The 27,381-nt window shown below is 36.8% G+C and overlaps 2 long non-coding RNA genes across 5 annotated transcripts in view; one reads left to right on the forward strand and one right to left on the reverse strand.

The window, feature by feature from the left end:
• The window catches only part of LOC309877855, a 637,773-nt gene that overhangs the window by 489,744 nt on the left and 120,648 nt on the right, over positions 1–27,381 (reverse strand). The window lies entirely within an intron of this gene.
• Positions 1–27,381, forward strand: part of LOC309878637 — a 235,056-nt gene that overhangs the window by 159,377 nt on the left and 48,298 nt on the right. For all 4 annotated transcript variants that reach the window (XR_014317586.1, XR_014317587.1, XR_014317588.1 and 1 more), the window contains one exon: positions 9,720–9,774. This is a non-coding gene — a long non-coding RNA (uncharacterized lncRNA). The remainder of the gene's footprint in view (positions 1–9,719; positions 9,775–27,381) is intronic.

Raw genomic sequence — 27,381 nt, forward strand, 5'->3', positions numbered from 1 at the left:
ATAATAATTTGTAATAACTTTGTCTCTGGCTGAGTTATTTGTATTTGCACTGGCAAAGTCATAGGGGCTGCCTCTGGGTGATATCTCTGTGAAGGCAGTGTTTCTTCATGATACAGTAGGTCTGTCTCTTCAAAACAGGTAACAAACTCCAAAAGTGTTTTGTGCATGAGCACAAATTAAATCTCCATCTTTATTAAAGTCGTCAGGCACAGAAAGAAGATATCATTGTCCTGAGTAGTTTTAGAAATTTGCTTGCCTTTTTTTTTTTTTTTTCTGCATATTTGATGAAAGCTTTTGTGAAGAGTAGTATGGTATGATGGACCATGTGTTCCTGAGGATGCTGCCCCTATAGCACAGAAAAATGGTCCAGTTCTTTTTTCTTCTCAGAAAGGGTCTTCTAATGATCCATTGATTTTATTTTAACTCTGCATGTTGGATGTTGTCTAAGAATTTCAGTGATAGGGCTAGGTTGTTGCTAATGAACACCCCAACCTTGGTCTAACCTACTTGACCAATTGACTCAAATTACAAGTAGGTTACAGGGGTGTAGCTCATGCTGTTGTGCACAGTGACTGCTGCAGCAGGGTGGAATGATTACATCAGGCACCAGTCTGAAGAGACAAGATGGGAAGGTCTGATGGAACATGCCGGAGGAAGGCTTCTGAAGAGGAACAAATATTTCTAGATACTCTAAAGTGTTCATGAGTTCATTTTGGCTCAAGTCCACTGCAGGATCTGTAATTCATTTGGTAGCATTGATATAAAGAATTCTGCTAGCATAACCCAAATGTATGGTGTTTTTTATTTGTTTGGTTTTTTTTTGTTTGTTTGTTTTGTTTTTATAAATGCAGTTTGTGACTCTCTTTGGATCCATAGCAGACCACCCAACAACTACTACATTTCCACACAAAAATCTGAGTTCAGAGAGATAAGTAGAATGCAAATAGTTTAATAAGCAAATGTAAAGATAGATAACACATTCATAGATCACTCCAAGGGCAACACTGGGGAAAAAAAAAAATCATTAGGTTTGCTGAACACTTATCATTTAGAAAGTGGGAGGAATAGTCTGTGGGTTAGTATTCTAGTCTAGGTTATCAGAGATTTAGCTTTGGTTCCTGAGTTAGCAGAGATATCCCATGGTTAAGTAGCATAAGTAGTTTTCCTATGCCTCAGTTCCCCATCAGGTAAAAATAGGGACCTCTTACAGGGCTGTTGTGAGGAGGAATGCCTAATGCTTATTAAGTGCTTGGATTATTCAGTAATGAAGCTAGTACCTTGAAGCATCGTTTATGCTGGAATGTGTATAGGCTGTCTCCATGCACCAAAGGCTTTCTCAATTACTTACTCCACTTAGCTTGGAAGACAGTGGAACTAACAACACACCTAAAAGGAACAAAAGATCAGCACTGCTCTGAGATTCACTTTGTCAGGGAATTAAAAAAAAAAAAAAAAAGAGAGAGAGAGACAGGTTTCTTTGAGGAAGACACTTCTTTGTGCTGTGCTGTGGCTAGACATGACCTAAGTAGAATATAATAAAAAAAGCTTGGTCTGAGAAGATGATGGGGAATGAGAGAAAGCTGCTATATCAAATTCTCTGCTGAGAAAGGAGGCAGTGGAAGAGCAAGACAAGCAAGCTCTAGAAATGAGACATCCTCATGGAGGTCAGACATGGGGACAGGAACAAAATAGTGGAAGAAGAATGACAATGTGGCAATAACAACACAAGGATTTTTCCTGTGCTAGATTATAGCTCCAGATGTAACTGGCAAGCTGGAACAGGAGAAGGAGAATATGTTGGAGAAGTGGGAGAGAGTAACAGTAGCTGCTACTGGTATAGGGATGTCAATTTATTGCATTTGACTAGTGAAAGACTAGTGTTGTGGATGAAGTTGTGCAGACAGGGAGGAGATCACAGAAAGATCAAAAATCAGGAGATTTATAGTTTGCAGCTAAGAAAAACATTTTGTGTGGGAAGATTGCTGCATTAGAATAGTCTGAGGAATAATAATGATTGAACTACTTCTCTCCAGCTGAAAAACCTCTGAAGTGAATCTGCCTGTGTTATTGGAGAAAAGAAGGGTGCCATAGAGATAACATAGCATTTTCAAGGTTAAAGGCAGAGGTCATGGTGGAGCTGTAAATTCCACTAGCTTCAGTTGTCTGTGCCAGGCCCCAGGAGGAGACCTCAGGCTGACTGTATACAGTGAGCCAGGCACTCACATAGGCACTGAAACCACAGCCTTTTCCTTAGTCGTGATAGTGAAAAGTGCATTGTAGTGCTTGGCCTTGTAGGCAACAGGTTCCTGATGTAAAAATAGTTACGGGTGGGAGATGTGACTTATGTGGAAAACTATTTAGGGGGTGACGATTCAACAGAAGGGATGATTTAGTCAACAGAAGGGAAAGCAGTGGGAATACTGAAGCTGTACCAGGAGGGATAGACTGGGAAGGGAATTTATAGATAACAGATACCGAAATCTTAAGCTAGAGAATAATATTTGGGAACAAGTATAAGCACAGAGAGTTTCAGACTGGATTTGGCAGTTTAAGTAGTCACAGAAAACTGTATTTGAGAATTTTAAGGAGTAGAGTTTTTGCTTTGTTTTGTGTTTTTATATTCTTCACTTTGATAAGGCCTTGCAGTTTCACAGGAAAAAATAGAACATATCTCATCTCATCTCACCTCCTGTATAGTACTATATTTGGCGAGCATTGTTAGCTGAGGTTTTTGTTTGGCAGTAAACAGAATATAATTTTCTCCAGTTTAGTCACACTAGGAAAAAGAATAAAAGAGCAATTTGGTGTTTAGCTGTCAGGTCTATGTACTGTTCCTGTACAGTCCTTATTTAATAAGACTTTAAGTAAATACAAGTGAAGTACTGAAAGCATAAAACATCTGGAATACTTTAAAGATGCACTGAAATATAACATGATTAATTTATTTTGTTTTAATTATACCTGCTATGAGCTAAAACAGATTCCACTTTCCACCCATTATTATGTAACTTGTGGATTTGCCATTCTTTGAAATGTAGTTTACTTATGTGGTTTTCTTATCATGTGGTATAGTAAAAAATGTTAGAAGACAAATGACAAGGCTTAACTGAAATAATGCAAAAATCTTACAGAAGTTATTCTACTAGATAAATAACTAGTATATGCTTGAAAGTTCTCAACCACAGCAAAACAGAAGTTAAAGCACTGTGTTGTTCTTGTCCCTAAGTGTGAGTCTGGAAGAGTGTTATAAGATCTGTTTGCCTATTGTGAGCCTTTGGATGTGGGCATCATCTCCACGGAGAAACACTTTTGACCCTGGCAGCAAAGCTGTAGGGAGTAATAAGAACACAGAAATCTACTGCTTGCCTACTGAAGGGAAATGAAAGATCTCTGTAGGTACACCCAGGAGGGTTACTGGGATGTAGATCTGCTCCAGGTGCCCACAAAGTAGCTGTCACTGCTTACTAGCTTTGAGAGAGTTTTGGATATGCCTTACGATTCTCCTTCAGAAGCAGTGGTGTTTTTTCTTCTCTGTTTTTCCACTGTAATGGTCTTACAGTGCAATGCAACCCATAGTAAGTATATAAAAATTAGTCCTGTTTTAGTACTTTAGGAGAAAAAATACTTTCACTTAAAAGACCTTGTCCTTTTTTTTAGCAGTAAGTGAAACTACCATCAACAAAATGAAAATAGTTTTGTAAGATTTGCTTTGATAAATTGGGCATTGCTTATGTCTTGTAGGAATCTGAATTTAGCAGATCCAAATCCACTCATAGACAGGGAACTCAAAGTGTAGCACAGCACTTGAGCTTAATTTCACCCCTAATTTGACAACTGAGGTGAACTTAAAGCCTTAGAAAGTAGAATAGATCTCACTGAAAAGGAAAAGTATGAAATTCTCTTCCCCGAATCAGTAAGCAAGAACCTTGAAGAAGCTCAATTTGTTTAATAAAGCTTCTAAATAGCTCGTTTGTCCACACAAACTCATAAGAGAGTTTGTTTCTAGTTAGCATCTACTTAGATGCTTAATCTGAATGAAGAAAACACTAAGAGCAGCTTTTTCCTTGTAAAGATCTCCAGTTCAGTTTTAGTGGTATATGAAGTACTGGTAGGTAATTTCTGAACTTTTTTTGGCATCAAATATGACTTCTCAGTCTTAACAGATTAACCATGTTCAGTAGGTGATATTCATTACCAAAAAAGGGATATTTTTTAAACACTAAAGTTCAAAGAACTCCAACATACTCAATAAAACCAAGAGGATTGTGTTGGCTATTTATGCATGCAGTTATTAGTTTAATAGAACAGTCTTTTGCTCTTAAAACACATAATTTACTTTTTGGAAAAACGCAAATAATTTTATTTGAATTAACACTTTATTTATTTATTTATTTATTTATTTAAGATTGCTTTATGCCTGGAGATTTCTGTGCCATTTACTATAACTTTAATCTAGTTTTAGCTGCTTAATAGGAGTAGAACCTGTCTTGAACAAACATGTTGTCTGTTCAGTTTTGAAGGAAGGAGTGAATCCTGCTAAAACAGTTCAAGCTTTTGCACGCTTGCTGCATTAGGTTCTATGATAAACAGTTTACATAGTGTAACAGAGCTTTGCCCACTGAGTGAAGTGAATCCATTTAGATCAGACTCAGTGGTCTCTCCTAGGCACCCAGGTGCTGCCACAAGGAGGGCTACCCACACAGCCAGCAAGCTGCAGTCTCTTCACGTGATTGGTGGTGTTCAGCTCCAGTGCTGCTTTGGGCATTGCAAGGACTAAGCATCCTCTGCTTTCTCCGGGGCATAAATTAGAGCAGCTGGCCAAAGGAGCATAGCAAACCAAGGATTTGGTCCCTCAGTCTTTGCAGGGTCTGTATGGACAGACATTCTTCCAAGGAGGTCTGAAGTGGAGAAACCAGTCTCTGCCTGGTGTCACTGCATGCCGAGTAGAGCTATCAGTGTCATATGCGTGTCCAGGTTAACCTGGGATCCCTTGTTTGGCTCATCTGATGGCTTTCTAGGAGGGTGGTAGGGATGAAAATTAAGAAAATAAACATCTCAGAACTTAGCTGAGACAGGGTAAAAACATTTGCATGATAGTAGGCAGGAGTTTGCAGGTCTTAAATTCAGTGGACACATTCATTGCTGTGATTTTAACCAGCCAAGATTTTTTCTGGTGTAGCAAGCTGTTTGGAGTCCACCACAGTTCTGTACTTAAAGAGGGACATACAACACTGTGCAATGAAATATATGCTGTCCTGAAATGCCTTGCAGCTTGTAGGAGGCTACTCAACTGTGATTTCCCCCATCTCTCCAGCAATTTCAGTGTCCCCGAGGCAAACATATAGACTCATAGACTTCTTTTATCAGTTGACATTATATTCTTACTTGGTAGATTTACAGTGCTATTTTTTATGGAAATACCTGAGCCTATGACAATTAAACAGTTTTCAGTACTTATAAAAATTCCTTACTTTTAATTAATGTCCATTTCTTTTGGCCCTCAGTTCTTTTTTCTTTTCCTTTTCCATATAAATGGGTGTAACAGTGGAAGGATGAAATTTAAGCTTTAAAGTGTACATTTCTATATTATTTCTGCTGACCTGACTTTAACTTCTAAAAGACTAGGGTGAGAAAAGCCAGTTTAATTATCTACAAACAACCAAGAGCTATAGACAAGAACTCCAGTCTGTTGCTTTTAGCTATTGATATGACTAACTCCAGTACTGACTATAGTGTTTCAAAAAGAACTCCCAAAAACCCAGTTAATGGCTTCTTTTTTTCCTAACCTGTGACTTTGCAGGAGTTCTAATACTTCAGGTTTTAAAAATTAAGAATGTAGAGCTGAAGTGGAAGGGGGGATGAAACAAACTATTTCCTTTTCATCCTTCCCCAATGATTTGCAGGCAAACACATCCCCAGGCAAGTTCCGAACTTCCATAATTACATTGAATTCCTAGTTAATTGGGCTTTTCTCCTGCTATTGAGTTCTTCCTTGAATAATACCTGCTTTATAATGATTTGTGTGCAGACAATAAATGTAGAGATTTAATAAGACGAAGGCTGTGGCTCCATACAAAGATATTTAGCCCTTAACTCCCATTGAAATCAATACTTTTGCAAATCTGTTTATAAGTGACTTAAAATGAATATGCATTAAGAAGGATTACTATTAAATGTTTAAAATATAAAGAGAGAATAACAATGCTATTCTCTGTAAAGTTGACTAAAAATTATATGTAGCTATAACGTTCTATGATTATTGTCTCAGTACATTGCCGCTCTTTATATCTTATTGAATGTGCTAAGTTTGAAAAAAAAAAAAAGTTCATTATTGTGTCTGCAGACTCTGCCAACTGGTAGGCAAACTTGCTTGATTTTCTACTCAAACTTTATTGTGGGTAAAAAACCTAGCCTATCTTCCCCCATCAGACTCATCACGATGCCAGTTCCTCCAGCAAGAGTTGGGATAACTCTTTGTTTATGATTGACTAGCAAATAAAGAATACAAGTTTTTTTCTTTTATCAATACAGCGAAAATGGGTAAGAAGGGGTGAGCAATAATCTGTGTTCTGGAAGAGGCTGTGACATAGTACATGAAGGAAATGGAGCTGCTGATGCAAAAAGGTGCCTTTTTTTTCCCCTCAGCACAGAGTCATGTGTTCAGGGCTTTTGGCTGATACAGGAGTGCTGGCAGCAGTGCCTGCATCAGCAGGGATGGGTGTCCATCACAGTTCTGAGATCCAGCCAAGATAAGCGAATTGCATCCGGTCTGTCATTAATCCACTTACTCTTGCTAGTTCTCATGCATATCATGTTGTTACGGAACAGCTGACCAAAAGTCTAACAGTGAAAGAGAGTTTGCTCTCTGATGCTAAACAAAGGTAATTGTTAGGACCATCCCTGATTTCCCTGGTTCTGCTGTGTAACCATTAGTGATTACGCGTGGTGGGATATAACTGTTGTGGCTGGAGCTCAAATGCAAAGCTTCTCTTACAATACTGTCTAGAAAAGATTCAGCAGCAAGCACATTGGCATTACGTGCAGAAAATAATAGCCTTTCTCAGGCAGTCAGGTCTTAAGTTAAACATGGGGAGACAGGTATTTTATTGAATTTCTCACTTTTACAGACACATTTGGATCGCTATTCCAACTCATCACATAGCAACATAGCTTCTGTGTTTTTGTTTGTTTGTTTTTCTAGTGAAGAATTCATTCCAATTCTTCTCTGTGTAGAGCCTCAGAATAAAAGACTATATGCAGCAAATCTTAAAACAGCAAAGTGACCACTGTTGAGTTTATCCTATCATCAGTCATCTTTTCATCGTTTTCATTTGCTCAAGCTGTCCTGCTGTGAATCTGCTGAAAACTTTCCTGCCATTAGCTGTGAGCAAAGAAACTTTATTTATTTATTTATTCATTCATTCATTCATTCATTCATTCATTCAAGCCCAGCAGCAGGATTGTAGCTGGACTAGGAACACAGAAGATAAGTGCCGTGGTAATTCTTTCTGAAATGAGACAGAAGTCCCCTAACACCACAGACAGGCTAAGGATATGGTGGGGATATGACCCTTTCAGCTCAACGTTGCTTGACCCAAATCCAAGCTTTTAAATTAAGATAAACTAATCTTGCTGCATTGGAGGTTGCTAATGTAGCCAAGAGGAAACTATAATTTATTAGCAGCATAAATTCTAGGTTTTGCTGATAATGGTCTGACAGGGTTTGCAGTTTGTTTATACTCTTCCTCACAGTTGGTTGCTGGTACATTCCTGAATTCTCTGCATCATGGCCACTGACTTCCTTTTAGTCAAAAATGCAAGGCAGGTACTCATACGATGATTGATCTTCAGTGCACCGGAAACTGCAGTCTCAGGTGAAAGTCAGAGAGAGGTGATAGAACTGTCTTCTCTGTTACAATGGTCTTTTTCAAGAATTTTTCATTGACATCTTATGGCACTTCCCATTATAAGAGTGGCAAGAGTGGGACTCTTCATTTCCAGTGTCCAGAAGTGAAACTGTTTCTCTAGTCACACAGTTTCCTTGTGGTCAGCAAGGAAATTAAGTAGGTACTTAGTTAAACACTGCCAGGCAACCCTTCTGCTGTGTTGGTTTGCAAAGGGTATTGTATGCTCTCAGTTATTCCCTGACCTCAAGGAGGAAGGTCTGTGCCTTCCAGCACTGGAGCTGGTTGTGGTTGGCAGCTAACATGCCTCATAACAGAATTTCTGAAAGTTTTTTGCATTCCCAACACTCCAAACTGATTTACTTTTCAAGGAAAGTGGTCTTACAACATTATTGAAGTGGTACAGTGGTAAAGTCAAGGTTGGCTTGTGCACCTTGATGTGACCCTCCTCTGCAAATGCAATGTGGGAATTCTTCCTTACTTGGTAACACACTTCTTTTTCATACAGCCTTCAATCTAGGCAGTGAACAGATGGGCCAGCTATGAGCATAAATTGTTTTGTAACGAGTGGCAGTCTTGTTCGGAAGGAGAAAGTAGAAAGTATGCAGTGACAGAATGTCTCAGGACAAGAAAAAGGAGTCTCATAACAAAGTTGATTAAAGCTCTGCAGAATAAAATACAGTCCTCAGATTTATCACAGAGTTCACATATTGAGGTGTGAGGTGCACTGCATAGTTTTTAGAGTTGGTCAGCAATTGCATGTTCCTCATTTTTGTAATTTCAGTTTGGCATCTAATTTGTAAAAATGCTTGGAATGTATATGTCCAATTGAAACTGTTGTGAGTGGTGCCTTGAGTATATAAAGTGCTGTGTAATGCTCAGTTCTATGAAAAACTAGGCCCATGTGACCCAAATTACGTATTCACTTTTCAGCTTGATCCCTTAGCATCAAGTAACTCATCTGTAAAATGGGGACAGCGCTATTCCTCCAAAGGAATTTGCTGAATTTGAGTTGCATGATGTTTGTGCTGCAGTCAAAACAGCCATTAGTGGAGTGTAGGTAGCATAGCAGTGTAATGCAGTTTTAAAATCAGGATTTCAATACTACTTTTTGAATGTCTCTCCAGTACACAAATTAAGCAATGAAATTAATACAAACTATCAGTGCTTGAATGTTTTGCATGTCTGTTTGTACAACAAATGAAGAGGAGTTCCCATGGAAGAATGCTGTATGGCTAAGCAATTAGCAGCTGTGCCATACAATACTAATTGAGGAAATAAAAATTGCACTGGCAGCCAAACATTTGGCATTTTCTAAAATTTATATGAATCACATTCCAGTCTTAATAATGTTCTTTTCATACTATGTTTATATGAAATTTTATAGAAAGCAAATGATCTGCATGTATTCAAGCACCCTGAAGAACATTTAATGAGAAGTGCATGCTTCTAAACAAGTAATGATAGATATGCATATAGCTATTTGAATAAAAAGACACAAAAATTATTACAAACTTTACATTACAGATACATTCAATCCGTTCTGAATAGCACAGTATAGTGAACAATATAGTCTATGGGTTTTAGTATCATTACCTATAAATGTAATCCTCATCTACAGTCAGGACTCTTGGGAAAACACCAACTTAATAAATTTTAAGAAGCTTTTTGTTTACTTTGATTTTGTTGCTTGTAATTTGCATATGATAGTAACCACACCATTGCTAATTTATCATTACAAATATGAAAGAAAGAAATCATAATAAAATGTTTTTTTTTTTTTTTTATTATTATTTTTTTTTTTTCCTTTAACAGATTTCTTTTAAAATACATTCTCCTCAAGCCTGTGAATTTTTCTTTAAATGACCAGGTAAGCAAATTTACACACTCATAGATTTTTTTTGTAAATATGTTTTCCAGACAGTAGGCAATTAATTCTGAGACTGGTGTTGTTTTGTTGGACAAAATCTGCAAAATCTATTATAAAAAAAGTTTAAAATGCTGTTTTCAGTTTCCAATTAAAAAAAAAAAAAAAAAAAAAAAAAAAAAAGTTGAAATCTCCCAAATTCGTTAAATTTTAGTTAGAAAATCAGTTTATTTTCCAGATATGCTTAATTTTATTATTTCTTTTCATTCTTCTTTTTTCTTGTCGTCTTAGTTTCCTCACACTTTCTGTTGATATTTACTATTTACAAATGGAGTTTTTTTTGCTGGGTCAGTCTCTCTCTGCCTGTCTGGGTATCAGCATTGCAGACAGGATTGTCTGTTGAGAACTCAAGATAATGTTTTGTCAACACAGGCAGGAATGAAACAGCAACAGTAGAGTGGCTGGTGGAAAGTGGAAGTGACTTTGGAAATTTATGAATGCCATTTCTGTAGAGCAGAAATTAATAAAATGCAACAATGTAATGAATGCAATTGCTTCTAATAATCAGTTTTGCAATTATATATAATAAAAAAAAAGGCATACAAAACAACAACATTGGGTACTGAAAAGCCAAGTCAAAGAACCAACTTAAAATATTACTTTCTATATATTACTGTCTATAGATTGGTACACTGAGGTGTATCTTTTACGTATGGAATTGTGGTTTGATTGTCTGTTGTTGTCTTTTTTGGCTCTTTTATCGGTGTTGATTCTATCTACCAGTGTTGATGATGGAGTTAGGCTTATTTGCATGGAGCTTTAACATGGTTTAGCTTTAACATTACATATACCCAATTCCGTCACTTTTTGATATTTCTTCTTGAGTGATCAATAACTTTTTGGCAGAGAATGGACAAAATAAATTAGCGATACTATTTCATGTGGACTGTTTTGTTTACAGAGATCGTTTCCCTTAAAGTTCCAGTGCTTTTCAATAGACTCATCTTAGCTATGGTTAAAATAACTAGATATAGGAAAGAAAAAAAGTGTGTACTTGGGGTTCGTATCAAATCCATTCACTTGTTTCATATTGTAATATTCTATAGCTCTAACACTTTATTTGTACTGTTAACCTCACCTTTATTTAAGATGAGAGGTGGTCTCTTATAATCTTATTTTTCTTATATTATTATGGTCTCCACGGGCTGCAGCATGGAAGCCTGCTCCACCGTGGTACTCCATGGGCTGCAGGGGGACATCCTGCTTCACCATGGTCCTCACCACAGACCGCAGGGGACTTCTGCTCCGGCGCCTGGAGCACTTCTCCCCCTCTTTCTTCACTGTCCTTGGCACTTGCAAGGCTGTTCCTCACTCCTCTCACTCTCCCAGCTGCTGTGTGGCACAGTGTTTTTTTTTTTCCCTGTCTTAAATATGCTCTCACAGAGGTGCAAAACAACACCACTTATTGGCTCAGCTCTGGTCAGCAGTGGGGCCCTTACCAAACATGGGGCAGCTTCTAGGTCCTTCTCACAGAAACCACCCCTATGGCTCCCTGCTACCAAAACCTTGCCACGTAAACCCACTACATTTTATAAGAGATATATATTATATTTTTTTCTTATATATTTTTCTTATATATTATAAGAGATATTCTATCTTCTTATCATAGGGTTTTTCTGTGGTGCCAGCAAGACCTAGAAGGCTTCCTTGAGCTCAGTTCACCAAGGAGAGATCTCTTTCCTTTAAATCTTTTCCTGAAAATTCACTTCAAATGCACTATACCTTCACATCATTTAAAAATGGTAATGGTGTCTTCTGAATTCCTCTAGTTGGATATTCATGGATTTTTATTTATTTGTTTATTTATTTATTTATTTATTTATTTTTCAGATCAGTCAGCAATCACTCTTGTAATCAGAAAGTGAAATCGAGGATTAAAACCACCTACTGATTTCAAATGTTAATCTTAAGGGCTTCTCCTTGGCATTTCATATTAAAAGATGGGTAACATGGGACAAATGATCAAGGAGTTATATTTGCATCTTTCATTTTTCACATCTAGGCCCTCTTCTTCTGGATCTTCCACATGTCCAAGTTAATCATTCTTCCGAGTTTCCTTACTCATGCTTGAGTATTTTTATATTTTGTTCAAAATGTAAGACACAATTATTGACAATAGATAAATCTGATAAAGTAACTGTAACAGCCCTAGAAAAAAAAAAAAAGGCTATTGACAACCTCTATACTTATTCTTCTTATATAGACATCTTCTGAAAAGCTTGTCATGTCACTTGCTTTTCAAATGTAAATTATAATGAAATTGTAATACCTAGATTGATTTAGAATAATAACTGATTTACTCATCAATATGAAAATCTGAGAAAAGAAATCATGGCTTAAATAACAAATTTAATTTCATTCTTTAAATCTTTGTTTCTCTAAGTATCGTTAATCATTTTTATCTGAAATTAAAATCAATATATTTCAGTAAGATTTATTCAAGCCTGTCTTTAACAAAACTAATAATGTTCTTTTATTAAAGTAATAAAGTCAAGTTCATCTGGAACATCTAAACTGTATTTTTAGTGAATAAATTGTTTTCTCTAACTTCTTCTCTGTACCTTGCCAACCTTGTTATGCCAGCCATCACCTCCAAAGATCACCTAATACAAGGCTGCAGATTCCAGATCAAATATATTTGCCAGTCAAGGAAATCAATTTTTAAGAAGTTGCTGCTAAAAAACAACAGTCCAAAGACAGAGATCAGACCCCAAAAGGAGCTACATAGTCCTGGCTATCTGGGGAGGTCCTAGTCAACTGGTGGCTAGCAAATGTGACACCCATCTACAAGAAGGGCCAGAGTGTAGACCTGGGGAACTATAGGCCTGGCAGTTTGACCTCAGTGCCAGGGAAGCTCATGGAGCTAATTGAGTGTCATCATGCTGCACTGACAGGGCAACCAGGTGATCAGGCCCAGTCAGCCTGGGTTTATTGAAAGGCAGGTCCTTCTTGACGAACCTGATCTCCTTCTATGACAAAGTGACGTGCTTAGTTGATGAGGGAAAGGCTGTGGATGTGGTCTACCTTGACTTCAGTAAGGCTTTTGACACTATTTCCCACAACATTCTCCTCAAGGAACTGACTGCTCATGGCTTGGACTGGCGTACGCTTCGTTGGGTTAAAAAATGGATGGATAGCCAGGCCCAAAGAGTCGTGGTGAATGGAGTCAAATCCAGTTGGAGGCCGGTCACTAGTGGTGTTCCCCAGGTCACGGTACTGGGGCCAGTCCTCTTTAATATCTTTATCGATGATCTGGACGAGGGCATTGAGTGCACCCTCAGTAAGTTTGCAGATGACACCAAGTTAGGTGCATGTGTCAATCTGCTTGAGGGTAGGAAGGCTCTGCAGGAGGATCTGGATAGGCTGCACCGATGGGCTGAGGTCAGCTGTATGAAGTTCAACAAGGCCAAGTGCCAGGTCCTGCACCTGGGGTGCAACTACCCCAAGCAGAGCTACAGGCTGGGAGATGAGTGGCTGGAAAGCTGCCTGTTGAAGAAGGCCAACAGCATCCTGGCTTGTATAAGAAGCAGTGTGGCCAGCAGGTCTAGGGAAGTGATTGTCCCCTTGTACTCGGTTCTGGTGAGGCCACACCTCGAGTACTGTGTTCAGCGTTGGGCCCCTCGCTACAAGAAGGACATCGAGGTGCTTGAGCGAGTCCAGAAAAGGGCGACGAAGCTATTGAGGGGTCTAGAGAACAAGTCTTATGAGGAGCGGCTGAGGGAGCTGGGTTTGTTCAGCCTGGAGAAAACGAGGCTCGGGGTGATCTTATTGCTCTTTATAAGTACATTAAAGGAGGCTGTAGTGAGGTGGGGATCGGTCTGTTCTCCCATGTGCCTGGTGACAGGATGAGGGGGAACAGGCTGAAGTTGTGCCAGAGGTGTTTTCGGTTGGATACTGGGAAGAACTTTACTGAGACGGTTGTGAGGCATTGGAATGGGCTGCCCAGGGAAGTGGTGGGATCACCATCCCTGGAGGTTTTTAAAAGACTTTTAGATGTAGAGCTTAGTGATATGGTTTAGTGGAGGACTTGTTAGTGTTAGGTCAGAGGTCGGACGCGATGATCTTGAGGTCTCTTCCAACCTAGACAATTCTGTGATTTCTGTGATAGTTATAAACTCTTTACTTACCTTACTGGCTTTATTAATTGCTTGTCTTCAGTGATGAAGATTGTTGCTTTCGTAAAGTAGAAAAACAGAGCTACAGTAAATATTTCTGTTCCGTGGACAGAATATCTGTCTTTGTATGTATTCTACAAATCTCTATAAATTAATTAGATTACACAGTTTATGAACATGTCTGTGATGAGGTAGAAGGTTTGGTGAAACGTGGCTGAAGATGAGCAGTTCATCATGGAGTTCAGTGCTAATATTTTCTACTGGTAATGAAATGGGTTCTGATCTGGAACCTTTAACATCTCTCTACCAATTTAAACATTAATCAAAGTATCTTCAAGATTGTTCAAGTTTTTGTTTAATCCCCTGTTCTGTTGTTGTGTTAGTGTGAACAATTGCCTAGTGACTGAAAACCCAAGAGTGTCTCTGTCAAGTAGACATTAGTGAAACTGATACCTAGTTTATACAGACTAGTTTATTAATACCTAGTTTATTAAGCCAGGCAGATTTTTTCATGTTTTAGCCACTATTGTATGTGTAGGGCACCTTAAGAAACTAAGACACTGTATTGCTAGTACAATACTGTGCAATAAAGAAAGTTTCCATATATACTGTCAAAAACTGTTCTTACAATAACTAACTCACTGACAAAAAGCTATATGTTGAAGATTGCAAGCCTATCGGTATTCTCTGAGGCGCTGAAAGCCTGTTAATAGTATTGGTGTACAATTAGTATACAATTTCTTTGCAGTACACAGACTGTGGACCAGATATTTTCTATGTGAACATATAAAAATGCATCATGAAAATGATAGCTTCATTTTCAATCTACATTTCACGCATTTTTTTTTTATTTTTATTTTTTGCTGCTGGCGGCATCTTGTATCTTCATGGTCTATATGAAATATTAAAAGCTTTTCATAAGTATTTTGAAAAAAAAAAAAAAAGAAATCTTCATATACCAGGAGAGCTCTTATAACTGTGGCATAAAAATTCATTGAGAAGTTCTTGGTACTCACAGGGAGCCTCTCTGAAACATTCAGAATTTTTAGCATTTTAAGACTATTCTAGCACATCACGTTATTGGCAGACACAAAGCCCATTATAAGGAACAGTCATTGAGAGTGAAAATTGGATTCACAGTTTTCACATAGGAAATGTGATTGCCAGTGTTATGCTTGAATGATACCATGTGATCCAACTAATCACTCACTGCTCAAGTTTCAAATACAGAGATCTGTTCACAAACAAACTATAAACCAAAACGTATTTGAGCCAGAATAAAATAAACCAATGATTGTCTCCTTATTATGTTTCAGTCAAACCTCCCCTGAAACACCTGGTCCTGCCTCTCAGAGACACAATACTGGACTAGGTAGCCTTAGGTTTCATCCTGCATGGAAGTTTCTGTTTTTACTGATATTTTGAAGTCTTGTCTGTCATAAAACGCTGTGCTTGTTTCTGTGCACAGAGCTGAGTTATGTACAGAATCAATACAGATGAAATTGTTTCTACTTGAATATTTAAGAGACAGAAGAACAACAAAAGCAGATCCTCAGCTAAGTATTGGGTTTTTCATGCCTCTGTACTCCGTACTGAATTGCACGTCTCCAGGCTAGTGCAAAATGTAACAGGCAGTATGGTTTTTAAGAGGCAATTTCATTCATGTGTTAGTACTTTTCACTATTGAAAATTTAATTCAGAGATATTGCTCATAGTGTCCAGAAGCAAATAATTGTTCTTGTGATCCCTTTGTTTTAATCAATGAAAAAGTATATGACTGTGTACATTTTGAGAGAGGCCTTAAATGAAGCCATTTTTTAGAAGGGCTGTTTGTTTTTCAGCTCGGGTGTGCAAGAATATGGAGGAGTTTAGTACAAGTAATGAGAAAAAGATTGCTTGTGTAACTCACTGTAATTAACGTGTCATTTTAGTACCCAAAAGGGTGTTTCTCTTCAGTTTACATCAGTAACAGAAGCCCCCTAAACTTCCATTAACTTCATCAGTAGATCTTCATTTGTGGTGTTTTTAATTAACAAGTCCTAAATTCACTCTAATTTTATCTTCTTATGTAGTCATAGCTACTAGTCATCTACACTAAATCCTGTGGGTGACTTGGATGACAAAACTTTCTGAGGTTTTTATTTCTCCAGACTGACTTTCTTCAGGGTGATAGTATCTACCTTTTCCCTGCAGGAAGTTATCATCAGGAATTCCCCCTCACTTTGCACATTTTGTGTGCTCTAGGTCAGCTGCTGCTCCCACACAGTTACAACAACTTTAATAATAGCATATCAAGACTTTTCTATGCAAATTGCACCTTAGTATTGCCATGAGCTGCCCCTGAAGACTGAAGGAGTTTATTCTGCAGTTGTTTAGAGAAGAAAAATCCTGCCGTCATTGGTGGGTCAGGACTGTGGTCCCAGCAGTGTGTATTTTCATGAAGTCAGGACCCCCAGCTTTGTCTGCCTTTGGGTAACTCTGCCACCAAGCATTCTCTCTCTTTTTTTTTTTTTTTTTTTTCTCCCTTATAGGAAAATGTGATTTTTTTTTGACCTTTTTGAATGAAATACAAGCCTTGAACAATAATTTCTAGTGTCATGGAATACACAGTCTCTTTCTGTGCTGTGTCTGTAGACCTAGAAAAGTTTAACCGTATCATAGTCTCAAGCTAACTAACCAATTAAAATATTTTTAATACTTCATGTACAAAGTTCACATATTAAATTGCTAGCATATAGAGGCTCCAGTCTTGGAGCTACATCCAGACAGAGAAAGCCCTTGTTTCCAGACAGGACAGATTTTGACCAATCTTCGTACAAGCACAAGAGGCCACTTGCAGGGTCATGATCTCAGCAAACTTGGCAACTCTTTTCTTCTGCCATCCATCTTGCAAAGTTTGATAATTTTGTTAATGCTCCAGCTGTTGGATGTGATTATGAAAGAGCTCTTGCTTTCATGCTCTCTTTAATTTTGTAGCCTTAGTAGTTACAGATGACATTTTCAAAGACCGATTATAACTTCAAAATCTTGGATATTTTAAAAGTGTTTATGAAAGCAAGAATATCCAAGACTCAAAAGTAAGAATCAGTTTTCTTCCTCTCATAAATCTCCTAATTTTTACAGCATTCTTCTGATTGTTGCTGTAGGGAGAAGGCCAGAAAGAAGATTCATACCTAATTCTAAATTTACACCATTTTAAAGCAAGAATTGCAGGTAATTGTTTATTGTGCCTTTGTTCATCATTCTACATTCTGTTGTTTTCATGAGGAAATTGCCAAATGAACTGTAAATTTTCACTCACCTAAAGCAGACCATGTGAATATTTCAGAAGAAACATGTCACCAATTTAATTCTGTAGAGCTCCAAATTTACTTTTAAAAATTGCTCAGGTGCGTAAGAATTCCTATTCCTATATTCCTATTATATAGGATAGTGTATGTAAAGTATTTCTTTCTCAAATACCTGCAGACAGTAGTATGTCAGAAATTACAGGAGCTGTGAACTACAAGCCTCATCTTGGAACAGTGGAGCTGTAACTATTGTGGCTTTTGCATTTTCTCAGAATGAATAACTGGATGAGATACTAACTTGCTTCATGTTTTACAGTATCTTAAAATTTGTCATATGTCCAAAGGCTTAGTTTTAAGTATTTTTTCCTGGAACATTTAAGGGAAAAATCATCTGAATATACCAGCAGTAGTATTTTGTAGTTTGAACTGAATATTTTAAGGAAGTTATTTGTATTACTGCATCTTTTATGTCTGAAGAGATATTTGTTTAATTTTCATAATATATAGCAAAGGTGAACAGCTGTTCTACAGTTGTCTTTGTCATTCCTTGATAGCTTAATTTTGTGAACCCTCTCTTAGAATGTTTATACACACTATTGACAACTTTGATTTCTGATTAACCGGAATGCAACTAAGCAAATAATCAGAAAAAATGGCTGTAGGAAGGATGAGGAGGAAATGTTTCCTAAAAATGAGTTAAAATATTTTTCATTCTTTTTACAGCTGCTTTGCAGGAAACACCAGCATCTATCATAGATTAAAAAAGTGAAATTGTCAAGTTTTCTGTGCTAGTTCTGTCTGAAGATGGTATATTCTAAAGTTTTGCATTTTGTTAACTCATGATGGTTTTAAAACAACAGAAAAGCTCTCTAGCAAGTATATCCAATTCTTTTTGAATAGACACTACACTGTAAAAAGTTACATTAAAAGGAAGTTACTTACATTACAAAGTTAAACATATGAAAGCTAGGAAATGGCACATTTACAGGTCTAAATCTGTTCTGAAGATCTAATGTGGCAGGGGCCTGCTAGAGAATGATGGTACTTCAACTCATACTCATAGGTATGTCTTGGTCTTCTTGAGAATCAGTGACTGTAATGTGTTCTTCACACTTTTAAGAGTAAACACAAGAGAAGCCTCAACTATTGCAAGGTTTTGTTGCCTGTACACTTAACGGTGTCTCATGGAACAGATCAAAAACATTACATTGGAGCTTCTCTGGCTTCTGGATTGCTTGTTTGTGTTGCCTTACAAAATTCTGAATCCTGTTTGGGTTTTCTTTCCCCATTGTGATTCTTTGGTAAATGAGATCAGCTCTTAGGCTTGAGATTTGTCAGCCTGGCCTCACAGGACCTGTGGTGCAATTCCTGCTGTGCACTGCAAATGGACATCAAGCTAAATTCCAAAATACCCATCTAGTAGAAAAGAGTTTATTCACATCAATGATGAGATCAGACATACAGCTCTGTGTTTTGTTGTTTGTTTTTTTTTTTGTTTGTTTGTTTTGTTTTGTTTGTTTGTTTCTTTTGTATGTGTGTGTATTTCTATTCACTAAGAAGCATAAGTTTTTTAAAATGGAAAAATACTTACAGCCAACATTTCACATTTATCTAATGATGTAATTCTTAGGGAGAAGTGGAAATCGGAGAATGGAGGCAGTAAGCAATATGTTATGAGGTATAATAACAAGGACTTAGGCTATAAACAGAGCATGTGCTTTGCTTCATAGTTCTTCATTGCTGAGTTTTGTTTTGTTTTGTTAAAAAAAAAAAATCAGATTTAGTTTATAATTGTTTTGTACACCTTTCTGAGCTCTTTTTGTTGTTCATAGATTCCTGTTATGTATGGACTTCTTGTATGTATATAACATGCAATATGTAGACAAAGAAAAACTTGTAAGAAATGTATACATGGGGAGAGTTTGGAGGGAGCATCCCTTCTCATTGCAGGACACAGTTTCCTAGTACATTTGTTTGTAGGCTTTCAGTTTTTCTCCAAAAACTGATGTTTCTTTATGTCTGTCTGGGTTGTCTTGTTTTGGACCCACTTCCTCAACTGAGACTCCAAATGTCTGTAGTAGATGCAAGTGTGCTAGATCAGTCCTACTGAATGTACAGATGCCACTTATTGGGAGTGACACTAAAATTAATAAGTACACACTGCAATTTAAAGGATAATATTATGCAAATATTCCTAAGCATGACACATTAAAAGATAGTTACATTTTATACGCATCCATTAATATTTTTCTTTGAATATCAAGTAAGTACTACTTCCCACCTGCCATCTCTCCCATATTTTCACTTGCTGTGATGGTTAGATGTCATAAACCTGTCATAATGCTGTGACTAGGCTTTTTGGTTCATAGAATCTTGAATACTCTGCATTTATCTTGTGCTCAGCATCTTTTAAACTGATTGCATATTTCAAACTCTACCAAAAGCCATTTTTTTTTTTTTTTTTTTTTTTTTTTCTCCTATGGGGCAGATTCTGAATTGCTTTTGATAATTTTGCTTTTGATAATTTTCTAGCATAGAGCCTTGCTTTATTTTGCCTCTAACAAGCATATCCATATAATTTTTAACAGGTTATGTTAAGTCACTCTTACTTCACACTTGCATTTAAGCATGTTACGGTGTCACTCGCTTTGGAAAGCAGATAGCAAGTCTAGCTGCTTAGGTTTTGATGGTGGTGGTATTTAGCCCACAAACTACCTAAGTCACTATTTTAATAGCACTGTTAAATCATAACAGTGGATTTCTTCTTCCCTGGACTTTTTATCAGCAACTTAGGTCAGACTCCCCAGACTTCCAGTGCACCTTTAAAACTCTAGATCTACTCTTACATATTAAAGAGTTGAAAAAAAAAAAGGGAACAAAATAAAACAAAACAAACAAAAAAATATCCACAGCAGCTTAAAACAAACAAACAAAAAAAAGTAAAAGTAAAGAATACTTAGGCTATATCATCTTGCCCCCATCCCTGTCTGTCTGACACAAATACATACTTCCTGTTTGTTTTAGTTTATAAACATTTTCAATTCTTAACAACTGGATGTTAATGTTAGCATTTAACAACTAAGTAAACAGACAAATTGCCAAAGTCTATAAGCAGTCACAGTTCTTGTTGAATCTTAGTAGCATTTGAAATGTTAGTATTTTAATTTTCTGATCATGGCTGGCCATTAATGCCATTGCAGCTGTGCTAAGTACTATGATTTCTTTTCCCCCATCCAAAATTAATACAACTTTTCTGAAGAAAGTATATGGCAGGTTGGTTTCTTCTTGCTGTTGGTTACATGGCATGGGGGCTTGGTAAGCTCGTTATAGGGAAGCAGTTTGCTGAAGATTTGAAAACTTGTTCCTGTTATAATACCAGCCCTGCCTTTTTGGTGAGTAGTAACAGGAAAGTCATAATCTCTATGACCATTTTGTAGCTGCAAGGGATAGGAAAGGCATGTGAAGACACACTGCACCAAACAGTTGCCTCCTCTCCTGTCATCCTTCACAAGGTGGTAACACCTTTTCCAAATTTTACTAGTGAATGTACTTTTTCACATGAGTAGTCCCTTTATTTTCATAAATTCATTTTATTTTATTGTGAAATACAGTGTATAATTCTTGATATTCTATTCATGTGTACAGAAACTGTAACTCTAGGCTACAATTCACATGCATTCACTTAGATGAATCACATAAAAACAGTTATAGTCTAAACGCACAAAACTGACAAAGACATCAAACTGGGAAATCTACTTACAGGGAAAGTCAGAAGTATTATGTGGATACTTTATAAATTAACTAATAGACTTGACTATAAGTCTATACTAATGATGGACATAGCTGTAATGGCAACAGTATGAAAATTCAATTAGCAACATCATAGTCAGGTATGTCAATATTTACAGTTTAAGTAGCATTAATATCTTTTTACAAAATTGAAATGATTTCATCTCTAATCTGAACAAAATATATTTTATGGAACATAGCATTTTCCAAAGTTTCTCTGTCCAAATTTATTTTAAATTTAACTTTAAGGTCCTCATTTCTCTAGCAGAGAAAGGATCACAAGCTACACTGGAAAATGAAAAATTCTGATTAAATATTATTATATAATTATATACAGTTATTGGATTTATGTTAAAAATAATGGAAATATAAATGTGTAATATAGATAAAAGATTGTTACTTATGATAAAATGTTATCATCTGATACCTTGATTCAGCAAAACTCAAACATTTTTTGTTATATATCTGCTAAGATTTTCATGTTTATACTCCAGTTAGGAAGAAGGACTTCTGAAGCGCTGATATCAGGAGAAGTGAAAAAATGATAGAAATCTTGACATCTAAGTACGTTTGATATTTTGAAGGGAACACATTGAAAAGGAGAAAGAAAGTGTTTAGATTAGACTAGCTTCCAACAGGAAAAGGTAAATAAGAAAGAGAAAGTGGCTGGGTATAATCCAAATAAACTTGGTTGGTGATGAGAAGTTATGAAATATAGATGATATAGATCAGATCATATAATAATTTTTTCACAGTCAGCATTTTAGCAGGAACAAGGAGATTAATTAAAATTTATATTAAAATAAACAGTAGGTATCTATGTGGTTAAGTATTTGAATTGCAATTGAATATTCCTAAAAGTTGTACGATATTATCAGTATAATAGACTTGATTATACAGAGTAAAAGAATTCATGTTAACCGTGCTGTCATTTAAATAGTACATCATAGATGTGCTCTTGGGAAATAAGTACCCTCAAAGCACAGAAATCCAAATAGTGAGAGAAGGTAAAAATGAACAATGAAAATACTTTATTCCATGTAGGTTATTATACTGCTCTTATCATCATAATATCTGATTACTTTCTGGTGGTGCATTAAGCTACGGTATTAGCATCTGCTGCTTAATGCTCTGCTTTTGTGTGGTGATTCTTGTAGGTTTGGGGGAGGAGAAATAGGGAAGCTGTGAAAACTTTCTTAAGTGTTAACAAATTCTGCATGTGGAAATATAAAATAAAAGAGATGGAAGGAAATAGCAATAATGATGAAAATCTTATTCAGTTAGGTAAAAGAGAACAGATTTGCATGGTTGGCTGACACTGCAGACTTTTGGAAGGCTACTAAATGGGGCTGCGATTTGATCCATGAATGTTGCTATCTATTTCAACATTAGTTCAGAAATACCTATGAGACTATTAAAAGACGGTTAGCTATAAAAAAGGTCAGAAATTTTGGCTAGTGGACTTTAATGAACTTCATTTTTCATTTGGGAAGGAAGAAAGTTTCCAAAATCTTATAATCTTTATAATTCTGTAAGTTTGTTTCCAGAGCAGGAGTTTGAGAGAGCCCTCCATTTGGTAAAACACTGCTCTGTCCAGTGTACCATTCTGGTAGCTGGGGAGCTGGATACCTTGTGTTCTAGTGATGCAGTGCTGAAGAGAGACTTAGAAAACCTGCATGCACAATATACTCAAAATATTAAAGTAATAACAGGCAAATCCTGTTTGTTAAAAAAGCTAAAAAATAAAGCAGTGTTCATTAAGTACATGGAAAAAGCTAGAGTTTTAAAATGCATAAATGGGCAGAGGCTGAAGCAATTTAAAGACTACAGAGTAAAAAGATATCAAACAATAAAAGGCACTCTTTCCACCAAATATAAAGGGAATTTTATGATATTTCAAAAAGTTTTGCAATTGTCATCTACTTTTCCTATAATTTTCTGGAGGTAGCTCCAAGAAAATTCTATTTTAAAGAAAAGATCTTGTAGTACTTTTAAGAGAGTATTGAAATGAATAAATGAGTTTCTGAAAAAAAAAAAAATATATATATATATATGTATTTTTTAAATACCTTTGCACAGTATGCTTTAAAAAAAATGGCCAGCTAATTAAATGAATAATTCTTTGTTAAAGATACCAGACTTTAAAATTTCTTGATAATTTTATTTAAATCCATATCTAACATACCCAGTGAGAACAGGATATCTTTGTGTTGTTCTTATTTTGTGTTAGAGGTTATTCTGTGATTGTGACAATTGTCTTTCTCACAGCCATTGCACATTTCTAAGTTATGTCAAACAAGAAATGGAAATTTAATTTTGTAACTTTTTCTGCAACTAAAAAAAGCATCACATTTGAAATTACATTGTTCATCCCATCAAATACTTTAATTCATAAAGCAATGCAGGACTTGAACTTAGACCCAGATGTTTTATAAAAATTGGCTAGATTTTTACCTAAATCATTTTATGCCAAATAATGTTTTAACAAATCCTGGAAAGGCAAAGCAACATATTTTGTTAGATAGAAGAGATGTTATTTACTGCTTTGAGTTATTTACTGCTTTTATTTACTATTTATTTTATAGACATTATTTACTGCTTTTTTAAGATACTTAAGAGTTAAATAATATGTAACTTTTAGAGGTCAAGTATTGATGGTCTAGCCTCACTCACAGTGTTGTGGACTGGTATTCACATCCAGAGATATCATCAATACATTGATACCTCTATTGTCAAGCATCATGGAAGAATAGTACCTTCAGAAATTCACAGTGTGAACTTGCCTGAAATTTGTATGGTTGCTACCTAAACATTTTGACAAACTTCATGAATTGCACTGTACAACCTGACATCAGGAGCAAAATCTCCTTTATTGAAGAGATGAAGACTAATTTGCAACAACTTATTGATTATCCTTCCTCTCCAAAAGAAGTACGTATGTATTCTGTTGGTAGTGGTTTCTTACAGTAACATGGAGACAATACCACAAGCGAAAAAACAAGAGTACTCATTGGCTAAATAACTCTTATTCTTTGATAAAGCCCACAGATCCACACTAGCTCTCTACTACGGTCTTGGCTCCAGAACATGATTCGAAGGACAGCTTCCTGAGAGAGAGAAAGAGTGTAAGAGGGGTGAAACTCTGTCATATAATGTATTCAGGAGACTAACACGTTTCTCAGTGCCAAGCAATATTTTGACAAGTATTCTTCAGCTATGTATGTGTGGGCATGTGCACAAACTATGGTATCTACAGAGTAGCTCAGGATGGACAATACAGCTGAAGAGTAAGAATTACCATTTGTAAGTATTTTTTTTTAAGATTAAAAGTAATGAGGGGACTTAGGATGTGTATCACTGACTCAACTAATGCGGACTTTTGGGGACGAGTTGCCAAAATAACTTAAAATATTTTTTATAAATGAGTTTGAGATGCGTAGTTTTTCTCCAAGAAGAAAAGAAGAGCTTTCAGAATGAAAACCACAAGGAAACTATGCTAAGGCACATGTAAAATAAGGAGGTGATTGGTGACAGCCAACATAGTTTCACTAAGGGCAGATCATGCCTGACAAATCTGGTGACCTTCTACAATGGTTGACATTGGTGAATAGGGGAAGAGCAACTGACATCATCTACCTGGACTTGTGCAAAGCATTTGATACTGTACTGCATGATAGCCTTATCTCTGAATTGGAGAGACATGGATTTGGCAGATGGGCCACTAGGTAGGTAAGGAATTCACTGGATGTTTGAACTCAAAGAGTTGTGGTCAATGGCTCAGTGTCAAAGTGGAAATCAGTGATGAGTGGTGTTCCTCAGGTGTTGGTGTTGGACCAGTGTGGTTTAACATCTTTGTCAGTGAGATGGACAGTGAGATCAAGTGCACCCTCAGCAAGTTTGCAAATGACAACAAGTTGTGTGGTGCAGTCAACACACTGGAGAGAATGGATGCCATCCAGAGGGACCTGGGCAGGCTTGAGAGGTGGGCCTGTGTGAACCTCATGAGGTTCAACAAGGCCAAGTGCAGAGTCCTGGGCCAGAGCAATCTCAAGCATAAATACAGGCTGAGAGGATTGAGTGCACCTCTGATGAAAAGGACCTGGGAGTGCTGGTTGATGAGAAAGAAGATCAACATGAGCTGGCAATGTGTGCTTGCAGCCCAGAAAGCCAATCATATCCTGGGCCGCATCAAAGGAAGTGAGGCAGGGCGAGCGAGATGATTGTCTCCCTCTTCTCTGCTCTCGTGAGAGAATTGAGTGCTACATTCAATTCTGGGGCCCCCAGCACAAGGACATGGATGTATTAGAATGAGTCCAGAGGAAGGCCATGAGGATTACCAAAGGGCTGGAGCACCTCTCCTATGAAGACAGGCTGAGGGAATTGGGGTTGCCTCTGGAGAAGAGGCTTTGAGGAAACCTTATAGCAGCCTTGCAGTACCTAAAGGGAGCCTACAGGAAGTCAGGAGTTACTCTTTGTCAGGTCATATAGTGATAGCACAAAGGGTAATGGTTTTAAACTAAAATTAAAAAAATAATAATAATAAGTAGATTAGATATTAGAAAGAAATTTTACATGATTAGAGTGTTGAGGAGCTGGAATGGATTACCCAGAGAAGTTGTTTAAGGTGAAGTGGTGGGGCTTTGAGCAGCCTGGTCTAGTGGGAGATGTCCTTACCCATGGAAAGAGGAGGTGGAACTAGATGATCTTTAAAGTCTCTTCCAATTCAAATCATTCTATGATTCTCTGATACAAATACTATATTCCTTTAAAAAAATAAAAATAATAAAAAGTCTACTATGTTGCCATATCTTTTGAGAGCAAAGCAGTACTTCTGCTTATTTATTTGGATTGTTGGGGCATCCCAGGCTCTTTGTTTGGCATAGAGACACCCATGAATGTCCTGAATAAGAAACATAGATGATGCCATTGAAGACAGAAGGAAGTTGACAAATGGGAAAGTAGATCAGGGGAATGAGCAGGCGCATTGTAGGGTTCCCCACATATATATAGGAGGAGCCACTTGGCTATTTATTTGAAACTGTTACAAGTTGCCAGTAGGTATCAGCAGAAGATATTGATCTGAGGTGAAAGGTGACATATTGATGGATGTTTTAGTTCATATTAATGTAATATTCTGCTGGTTTGGTCATCTCTAAAGGCCTTGGTGAAGAATGGGATTTCCAGATTTCTAGTGTTTTATGTTTTCATAATTAAAAACAGCATCTGCTATAGGTGGCTTTGATTTTTAAGGCTCCTGTGCTCAAGAGACTTCTGCATGCTTGGTTATATTGTTATGGATGGTTCCCCTAATTTCAGTGAGAAGGCTAGTTGTAGTAAAGATGAATACAAGTAAAAGAATTTGCGTCATAAAGGCCTAGATACAGATCAGCTCCTCTCTCAGAGTATGGAAATAACAAGTTCATCACAGGACTTACTGAATCAAGGACATGCTTACTGCATACTTTGTGCCCATCATGACATTCTATAGTTTATTTTGTAAATAATCATGCAGGAAATTGGCATTCTTTATGAAAGTTTCTCTTAAATTCCCAATCCTATGGCTGTTATTAATCCCTCGAGGACAAAACTAGATTCTGTTTGCAGAACTTAACTGCATTTTAACTAAAGGACTCTTTTCTACATGTTTCATTCTGCTTCTCCCCTGCTTGATAGAAGTTATCCAGAAACACATTCCAAAAATCTGGTTGCTATGTTTCGTGCTCTGCAAGTGTCGGTTACCATAGTGTTTTAGAAAAATACCTTTTCAGGAAGCAGATATATAATCAAATATAGTCTGCTGAAGTTGTGCTGAATGAACCATCTGTTAAAAAATTTAAAGTAACATATTTGTAGATGAAATGATTTGTACACTTTAATTTCCTGTTAAAATTGGAGAAATATAAAAAAGAGGGCATGAGAATATCTTTAAAAGCATCCATTTATGTATCCTGAAGCTGCCTAGCCTTTGAATACACCTGGTTATGAATGTCATGTGGAAGTGCAATAAACTGACCCTTTCCAACAACCAAGTTTTTCTAGAAAGCAAATCAGACACTACCTGCCACCTAGACTGCACATTTCTGCAGATACTCTACCTCTGAGCCACTGGAACAATTAATGCCTCCTAGTTTATTAAGCCAGGATGTACCCAGCACTGATCAAAATGCAGTACATCTATACTGGATCACTCTTGTTTAAAATAAAGGCCACTTTAAATGTTGTTTTAATAATGAATGCAAATTCCCATCTTTGATCCCAAAGAATTAGGCATTATACAAATTTAGAGTAAAATCACTTTAATGTCCTTAAGTCCATAAAGGCTACGTAAATATCTGCAAGTAGTTTAGAATTCCAGG

The sequence above is a fragment of the Aythya marila genome, assembly GCF_965140915.1.
Source record: "Aythya marila genome assembly, chromosome: 1".
Classification (NCBI taxonomy): Eukaryota; Metazoa; Chordata; class Aves; order Anseriformes; family Anatidae; genus Aythya; species Aythya marila.